At 37.7% G+C, this 10,007-nt stretch overlaps 1 protein-coding gene across 5 annotated transcripts in view; it reads left to right on the top strand.

Moving 5' to 3' along the window:
* Window positions 1-10,007, top strand: part of FAM13C (family with sequence similarity 13 member C) — an 87,388-nt gene that overhangs the window by 658 nt on the left and 76,723 nt on the right. For 4 of the 5 annotated variants that reach the window (XM_046943205.1, XM_040702579.2, XM_040702581.2 and 1 more), the window contains exons 2-3: window positions 5,154-5,201; window positions 7,807-7,911. The gene's annotated coding sequence lies outside the window, so the exon portion shown is untranslated. The remainder of the gene's footprint in view (window positions 1-5,153; window positions 5,202-7,806; window positions 7,912-10,007) is intronic. The other variant, XM_040702580.2, reaches the window with a different exon arrangement.

A 10,007-nucleotide genomic window follows, 5' to 3' on the forward strand; every position in this document is an offset into this window, starting at 1 on the left:
CAGCTTCTCTGCAGATATGCTGTTAGCACCTTAGCTTCTGTCCGTTAAACTGAAATCAACATGTGTGCTATTTGATACTGTTGCTTTGATATACTGGTGCTATTTACAGAAGCCTCTTGGTTTCCCATGATTAGTTCTGACTATTATTTCAGTATGAAGATAACATTATGATAGATAAATGCATAAGAAAGATGAATGATGCTGCTTATTCTTGGGTTATTATTATTGTTATTTATTCCAGGCTATAACATACAGTTAAGAAAAAATTCAGCATATCATCTTACACTCTAAAAACTGCTGTGGATCTGGCAGGATCTAATGTGAGAGAGGGCAGGACTTTTTGCCTTAGGTCTTTTTTACTTCACGCATTGTTCTTCTCTTCCCTTCGTTAAATCTTATCTTCAGATCTCCCTGTCATTCTGTTCTAAATTTGTAGTTCAGTTTTTTATTAAAACTCAAAGGAAAAATGTGAGCCTACGTATCTTCGAATCCCAAATGGGGCAGGAGCCTGCTTCTCTTTGCCTGTGTTTCCTAATTGTCACTTCACAATATGTTGTTATATTATCAGCACAAATGTCAACAGGAAACCAAGGAATCACTGGTTAATGCACTGAGAGGCACAATTAATCTTTGTGCAAATCAGGATAGCTGCTCAGTCTTTTATATCCAATACACATCACAACAGTTGATGTGCAACAAAATCATCTGCTGAGACCTGTAAACAAATGCAGTAAAAAATGAGATCTCTATCTTCATAAATGCAGAACAAAACTGAAGGAAAACAGAACCAGTGTGGAGCACCAGAAAAAAAAAAAAAGAGCAATTTATTCTCAACTCCAACGATAAACTGCATGAACTGGTTTTCCTAGATGCAAGCATAATGTACTGCAACCTGTATTTTGTTAAATGCCTTGTATCACACCTGGCCACCTAAGAGGCTTTTCTGAGGTCCTGGAAAACCCAGTAGGAATCTGAAAAAGCATTAAGAAAATCTTGATAGTAAGACCATTAAAGAGCAAGAAAATTTAAAATAACTGAGAAAGTATTTGAAGGGAGAAATGGTCTCTAAGCCCATTTCCTAAAATGTGCACTGTGCAAGGAAGTAGGAAGTGATTATTCTAGGAACACCTGTGGTAAAATCTTTAATTATAATCATTCAGATAGAAGTTAATTGAAAGCACATCTTTAATGTAGCAGTACACTTTTCCCTACGTAGCGCCGTATGGGACAGATTCTCTTCTGCCCTCTCTGTTATTTAACTTAAATAGTAACAAGTAGCTGCGCAGGTACTCTATTTTTTTCTTATTTGCTGAACAGAACCATACTGTCTGTTCCAAGAGGCTGTTGTGCAGAAGGGTGTAGTCTTTCTCTTTTACAGGAAAAGAAATGGCACTGAAAGAAGTTACAAGAGAAACTTGGATATAGAGTTAAAAAATAAACCACCCCCTACACTATAGCAATTACCTGCGTTTCTGGTTCACAAAAATCAGACTAGTCAGGAAACACACCCACTTCCTGCCCCCAAAAAGTCAGTTACATTCTGCTAACAAACACAGTAAGACAAATCAGTTCTGAAGCTTGTAGGTGAGGTATTAGCAAGAACTTTTGAAGAGACCCAAAGGGAAATGTTTGAACTCCACCGTCTCCAAAATATTTGTCTAGCTTGCTTGCAGCGTGCCAAAATAATTGTGCCCTGTGAGAAGATGTGTCAGTTGAAATTTGAGGCAGGTTAGTAAGCTGGCTGCTAGGCCACCCTGAACAATAACTGAACAGGACAAACACTTCCTCCTCATGTGGCTTTTTGAGCACCACGATGAAGTGGCATTACAGTCTTTCAAATTGCAGGTCTGAAATTTTGTGCAGGGAAGGAACCAGAACAGAGTAGGAAGGTAACATGCATCTATACAGTGCTTTTAACACACATCTAGCAGAATGGGAAAATAATAACAAAATTATTATAGTCATATTTATCCAGGAGTAGTGCATGTTTTCATCCATATATTAGCGCAGAGGAGTGCTGAATTCACAGCTACATCAATGTCAGATAATTGCTAATGTAGTGGGTGATGCCAGGTTTTTAATCAACAGATTAGAGTATTTGGAGTTAAAAATAACTTTCTGTAAAATGAATAAACATTTAAAGATTTTAGGATGCATGTTTTTATAAACCTTCTACCTAATTAAAAATGAGAACGTGCCATTAAATTACAAACTCAAAAAAACCCAAGCTGCAGCAAATTGAGGTTTTACCGTAATTCCATAAAAGTCAGACTTATATACTTTGAACTTAGAATAAGAGATAACATATCCAAAGCTAAGATCTCAGTCCTTACTACTTCTTAATATTCTGTACAGAAGCTTCATTAATAAATTTTAAGATTAGAGCTGGAGTTAAACTGATGATGGCCATGAATACTTAAATATCTGTCATTTCAAAACATATTTGTATTAATCTGTTTCTTTAATAGTTTTATTTTTGTTGCATTTTTCAAGTCAAGAAAAGGCTACCAGGTGGAGGCAAGTGATGAACTGTGTACTCTAGGGGTCTGTTTTGGGACTAGTATTCTTTAACATCTTTATCAGTAACATAGATGACGGGATCAAAATGCACCCACAGCACATTTGCAGACAACACCAAGCTGAATGGTGAAGTTAATACAGTAGAAGGAAGGGATACCATCCAGAGGGACTGTGATAAACTTGAAAGGCGGGCCAATGTGAAACTAATAAGGTTCAGCAAAACATCAGGTTTTCTATTTGGGTTGGGACAATCACATATATTTGTAAAGTCTGGGAGAAAAATTCCTTGAGAGTAGCCCTGCTAAGGACTTCGAGGTTCCTGGTTGATAAAAAAATCTTAACATGAGCCAGCAGCGCTCTCTTGCTGCCCAGAAGACCAGCAGTATCCTGGGCTGCATCAGAAGAGCAGTGGCAGCAGGGAGATGGAAGCGATCACCCCTCTCTACTCTGCCCTTGTGAGGTTCCATTTGGAGTATAGGTCTGGGGCCTCCAATTCAGGAAAGATGCTGAGCTTTTGGACAGGGCCCAGAGGAGGACTACAAAGAGGATCAGAGGACTGGAGCATCTTCCTACAAAGACAGGCTGAGGGAGTTGTGCTTGTTCAGTCTGGAGAAGAGAAGGCTGTGGGGAGTCCTCATTATGGCCCTCCAATATTTAAAGGGAGATTATAAACAGAAGATAAATGAACTTCTTACACAGGTAGGTAATAATAGGACAAGGGGTTATTAACTTAAACTAAAAGGTGAGATTTAAATGAGATGTTCTGGAGGCTTTTCCACAGACAGAGTGGTGAGGCATTGGAATGAGGCACCCCTAGAGGTTGTGGGTACCCCATCCCGGAGGTGTTTAAGGCCAGGCTAGGTGGGGCCCCGGGCAACGTGCTCTAGTATTTGATCTATTGGCTGCCAACCCTGCCTACGGCAGGGGGGTAAAAGTAGATGGTACTTTGAGGTCTCTTCCCACCCAAGCCATTCTGTGATTCTAAAATGCTTGGGGCTCCAGGATGACCTTCTCACATACTTAACTATTTTTCAAAGTGTGGCTGAGCTCATCTCCTTGCCTTTCACCTGAGCATTATTAGCATTGATAATGTAAATAAATGGAAACTATGTAGTTGAATGCTATGCCTGAAATCCCTCTTGGCACCCGCTGACTACTCTGTGCATCTCCTTAAGGTTTAGATCTTACTTAACAAAGCAGTCCAGTGCTTGCCAACATACTTAGCAAGCACTTAGCATTTTTAAGTTCTTACAGTTAAGTACATGCACGAGTGTCTTCCTGTCTTGGAGCCTAAATCACAGGTTTTTCCATTCTTATTATGATTACTGTAAAGTTGCTTAAGGCTTTACACAAAAGAAGGTTACCTGATCACTTTTTGTGCATGACAATTGCTTCCCAGGTAGCTCTGATTAACTGGATAATGGGTACTTCATTACTGCACAATAACTATGTGACAGAAGTAGACACATTAACACGTTTAAGTCTATATTGCAAAATGGTGAATGTTTGTGGTGTCCTAATTTTCTAGATTAGGCTATTACACTGAGAATGCAAAAAGCACAAAGGATGAAAGAATAGAAATGGATTATAGCAAAGTAAAAATATTTTCCAGTTTACAATTATATCACTAACTACTGGGTCCAGATAATGCAAGATCTCACTGAGAATTCTAGTCTCTCTTAAAATAAATGAAAATAATCCTGATCAGATCTTTTAAAGCTGATCCCTTAAATGCCTTAAATGGAAAGAATGCCGGATAGTTTGAGGAGAGTCTTTTAAAATCCCTAATGCTTGGCTATATTAGTGTTTCCCATACATGTTTCTCATATTCAGCTAAGACTTCTTATTGTTTAAATTGGTATCTTCACTTTGTCACAGTTTTTGCCCATTGCAAGGTTGTTATAGCTTTTAAATTGTGGGTTCCCTGAAGAGAAAAGATTTCATGTATGTAACATGTGAGAGGGATATGAAAAGCTACAGAAGCCAAGAATTTTCAGGGAAGAGGCTAACTGCATGCAGGCTACAGTGATGCCAGAAAATTCGGGCTTTGACAAAGTATACTTTTGAATAGAAGATAAGGTATCCCTATTGGTTTGGATTTATTATCACTGTAAATTGAAAACAGGGGAAAGCAAAACAAACAAACAAAAAGCCAACCACCCAATACCTTTTAATCTTTTATTGCCCAGTTATACAGACTTGCATTTACTCTTCCTCTCTCTCACGAGATACAATATACAAGTAAGCTTTTTGATCTGGGTTTTTTTTTTAATGCACTTTTCCTTTATTTCTGTTTACCTGAGCCAATGTATTATTTTATTATATGCAGAAAGATGCCACTAATTTTTGTGGTCATTAAAAAAATGTATTTGTAATAGGACAATATCTCATCTGTTTTTATTAGGATTGTCTTAGTTTCCTACTCCCTCACATGGGCTGTAAGCTAAAAAAAAAAATTGATGTGGTACAATCCTGAGTAAGACAAGAATTACAAAACCTTAAATGAACTAGAAGTGTTTGTAAAATGATTTACTATTCTGAAAACTGGCAAGAGCAACACAATCAAATGTTAGAACAGACTGGTCTTAAACTGAAACCCAGTCTTGTATGTTTTGTTTCTTTTCTCTACGCAGAAAAAAAACCAGAGAAGATACAGAAGGAGACAGACATAAGTTATTAAGGTAGGATAAAAGCATCTACTATTAAATGATTCTGTGGAAACTTTTGATGCCTTGTTACTAATCTGTCAAATATATATTTATAATATAACAAAAGTTTTTGGTTGGAGAAATAGTGCAAGAAGTAAAAATTTTCAAAACCTTAATGCTTAATTTATATGAACAATAGACTAATAGTATAGCAGCAGTCACCTGCTGACCCCTGATGTAGGTCGTTCTGAAAGTAATGCTTACTATTTATTTCCATGGAAACAACAACAGATGCAAACAGCCCAATAATACTATTTGATAGACCAAATTCTCAGCTACAAAACACTCTTTTTTAAAACAGTCACCACCATTAGCTATGTCTTTTTGCTAGAGTTCAGCAAGAGCCTGTATGCCACGCTTGTAAAAAAAATCTGCATGATTGTCCAGAACATGGCTTGTTCTTTCATGCCACTCACCACTGCTGAAATGCACCACCCACAGCCTCACTGTGCTCAGATCCACTATTTGGTCTCCACAAATGTTCAGCAAGCAGTCTGTTGCATGGCAACAGAATTAATAGAATATTGGTGGGAAATATGGGGTGGCACTTCTACTGCCATTCCACCAACATTCACCTCTGTTATCATGGGCCAACACAATAAAATAAGCAGCAATGCTTTTGGGGCAGCCCTTTTTTTTTCCTTTATTCTGTATTTACTTACTCATTTAGTCTTCCTCTAGTTTTTTGTTCTGCTTGTACATACCTATATCACGGGTCACATATTGGATTTATAAAGATCCAAGGATGAACCTGCCTGATTTCAAGAAGTATGAGGGATGCTCCAGAGGTGAAGTCAGCATCTTCATAGCTTCCTTTTCAAGTAGATTAGGGTGGACAAAAATTCTGCCTTATGCAGGTGGTTAGATTTGGTGGAGAGAGGAAACCTGATGTGTGAACAAAGCTGAAATACTTTGCTGTCTTTGTCACAAAAGATTTGGCCTTCATAAGAGTAATGTCTACATAAGCAAGCAGTATTTTGTAACACCCAAGACTAGACTTCCTGCCATCATTTCTTTAGCATATGACTTGGGGGCTGACTGACTACATGACCATAGCTTAGCCAAGATACATCTTAAAGGAATGTTTTTATTCATAAAGCTTAAAAATATAGTACTGCTTTCCCACACGTTTGCATTTTGCAGTAGAAATACTTGGAGTAAGCTAACATTGACTGGAAAATCATGGTACATATTCTTGTCTCTTAGGTTTTGGGGGATTTGTTCTAAGAACTCACTGAAACAACATAATGTAAGCCAAGTATAGCATGCTCTGCAGTGAAAAAAGCAGAGCTGAAATTGTTATGGTTCAGAACTTAAGTATTTCCCAGATATTTTGGAACAGTAGACTCTGCTACTTAATCCCACTCAATATTCTACTTGCTTTGCCAGAAATGCAGTACGTTAATAAACCACATTAGTTAGGAAATAGATTTCTGACTGAACTAAGGAAAATAATTCAAGGTTGGTTTTTTTTTGTTTGTTTTTGTTTTTTAACAGAGCTATTGAAGCAGAAACAAGCAGGCATTTCCCAAAAGCTAATGAAGTACTCATAGAGAAGTATGACAATATACACCATTATGGAGACAAAAGTCATGAGAGAAGATTTCAAAAAACACTAGCTCTATTTGCCAGCAGTACTCAGTACCTCTCAGTGTTGAGCCTTTAATGCTACAGAAATTGCTGTTGCAGTTATCATCCATTCACTGGGATGGTATCTTCTAAATCACAGCAATTAGTTAGGTTTGGTGAAGGACCTGTATGTAGTCCTAACTTTAATTTGAAACTGAGAGGAGGAGAGTTCCATAGAGAGCAGCATCTCTGGGTGTTTTTTTCTGATCACTCTGAGTTTGACTCCTTCCTGTCTTAAAGAGCAATTGCAAGTAAGAGTCTGAATGTTTATCAGGTTTACAAACAGAGGAATTTCAGTATCCACAGTTAGTATGAATATATATGTTCCACAACTTACATAATTAAAGTAAAACACATTATTTGTTCCAGTGAGTATTAAATCCACCTATATATGCATCTATTTTATAAACAGGGGAACAATATGGATAAAGAGACTGGAAATGCTCTGCTTCCACTGCTAGAGTCAGGGCTTTCAGGTCATATCTGTCTGTATAGAGAGTAGAATTCAAGACAATTTTCTATCTTGAGTTTGTGTCATAAATTTGGGTTTTTTTTAAAAATAAATCTCTGCAATAATTGGAAAGATTAGCACAGCAGAAGGGTGATACAGCAATAGAGGAGAGTAAGAACAAAGGGACTAGATTAAGTTGAACAGCATTACAAAGGAAAAGTGCTCACCTGTCTCTGAAGATCTACACTTGCAGAAAAGACCCCACAAGGAAAGGATCTCCAACCAGAGACCCTTCTCCCATCACAGTTAGCCCTTAAGTGAGGTCTAAGAGAGGTGCAGCCAGGCTCCACCCTCTCTGGTCACACAGTTGAATTGCCTTCACCTGTGCTCCCAGGGCTGACCGGTCTTTTCCCTATGTGAAATCAGTGGTTCAGGCCATGGCTCAACGGTTACTATACAACCTCCTCCATAATTTTTTTTTTCAATCCTTTTTTTCAGGGTTTCTTCTTGCTAAATGGAACTTCTGAAGAAAATCTGAACTTTGCTGATGTATCTTTGAGGCAGAGCTGGATTCACATTTCTCAAAGAACCAAGTATTCAGCGGTATTCATTTTTCTGCAACCACAAAATGATTTATAACATGCTTCCCAGTGAAGCATCACTTTATTATTTGTTTAATAATAAGTATAACATCTGTTTAAAAAGTATGTCATTTGTTTAAAAAGTATCAGCAAGTACTCCAATTGCTTGTATGAACTTTCTTGGTTTTTTTTTTTTGTTCAAACAAAATTGAGCAAATGGTGTTGGTAAACATACACTGGGCAGACCCTCAGTTCCATAAGAGGTACCAATTACAAAGCTGTAACCCTGTTTGTTACTGTCACTCTGTTGGAGTGAAAATGCTTAGCAATTTGTTTCTAGTAAAATAAGACTACCCATAACAGGTAAGCCAAGAGGTTACTTGAGTTGGTGCAACAGATTCTTGTCTAGGCAGCTCTGAACTGAGAGCAAAACTAAATTACCTTCACAACACTGATGCAAAGTTATGGTAGTTGCTGTTCAGTACACCTGTACAATGGCAGTAGTTTCTTTTACAGTATAAGCTTCTCCGATAAAACAAATTTGTGCTCCCGTATTCTGGAATGAAAACGTTTTCTTATGATTTATCTTTTATCAAATTCCTCTTATCATTGAAAAGTGGTGACAGACTACTAGCATTTATAGGATTCTAGAAATGCTCCAGGGTATTTGTCTTTTGAGAATAGTTGACGTGGCAGATTAATCCTGTTGGACTTCATTTGTTGTTACTTATTTCCAGGTAAAAGCTAATTGTTTAATATAATTAGGCTTACCAACGGTACTGTGTGAATTTAAGAATAGCTGCAGGAATGCCCCAGGGTAGCATACTGTAACCAGGGTAGCGTCCCTAGTACGTGATGCTAAATACAGTTGAATCTGTTAGGCACAAGTACTATAATGAGACTGTTATAGCTATGAGAGACTGGCCTTTTGTCCTGCCTAACTCCACTGTACATCTCCCAGTGCCAATGTATCCCAATTTTCCTTTTGAAAAAAGATGTGCTAAGCAGCCAGAGAACATAAAGTATAAAATTCTAGCAATGTAAAACTGATGTGCTTTGTTCCACCTATGATGAACAATTTGTCAGAAACCATATCAAACTAGCAAGTCCAGAAAAGAAGTTTGGAGTGGATGGAAAGAAATAGGAGGCATCACTTCCAGAACAACTACATTTTGGGCTCCAGATACCAACACCTCTTACAGTATGCTGCAGCTTTTTTGTATGTGTTTTCCTCATATAAAAAATACATAAAATTGAAAAATTGGTATTGATATTTTCCTGGTAGTGTGGTCAAGGATAAAAATATATTAATCAGCAAATGTTGGCTTTACTTTGGTCTCCCAAGTAACCTTCTTGCATATTCAAGATGAAAATTTTAAAGAAATCCACTCTATCACGTGTCCATACACCTGCAAACTCATGCACAGAGGCTTACTTTGGTATTAGTTTTACATCCTCACTGATGCTTCTTTCCTTTGGTTTTGGGAGTATGTCTAGTTTCTCTTAAGAATCATTTCTAGTTGATATGAATGACATAGAAATAAACCTGGCTAAGGGGTTATGCACCCACACGGCCTTTTGCACTAGACAAAGTAAATCAGCTTATTGTTACTTCCCCATCATGTGCTTGTTACACACTTACACGAGGGTAACATGGTATGCTACCACTAGTGCATTTTTCCCCACACCCAATTAGAATGACCTGTTTCCATTGTTGTTGCTGCTACTTCACTGCTTACCTTTAAAAAACAAACAAACAAACAAACAAAAAAACACTAATTTTGTTTCTACTAGTCCTTTCTGTCTGTACAATCGGGCTGGACAAAGGGAGACAAGTCCCATCATTTTAAGCATTGTCTGTAGGTACTTAACGAAAGATCCGGACTATGCGGATGGGTGTCTTCACTAGAAGATATGCAGAAGGATCATCGTGAATGATTGTAGCTTAATGTGATCCAGTTTCCAGAGTCATCTCAATTCTGAACTATCTGTCCTTTGAGCGTGCATCCTTGGCTTCTGTATAGTGATACAGAGTATGCAGCAGGGAGTATTTCAAGTGCTTTTGATGAGGATGTAGGCATAAATTATTGTGTTTAATGTTTTTAACTTTCACTGGAA

Source organism: Gallus gallus, chromosome 6, assembly GCF_016699485.2.
Source record: "Gallus gallus isolate bGalGal1 chromosome 6, bGalGal1.mat.broiler.GRCg7b, whole genome shotgun sequence".
NCBI lineage: Eukaryota > Metazoa > Chordata > Aves > Galliformes > Phasianidae > Gallus > Gallus gallus.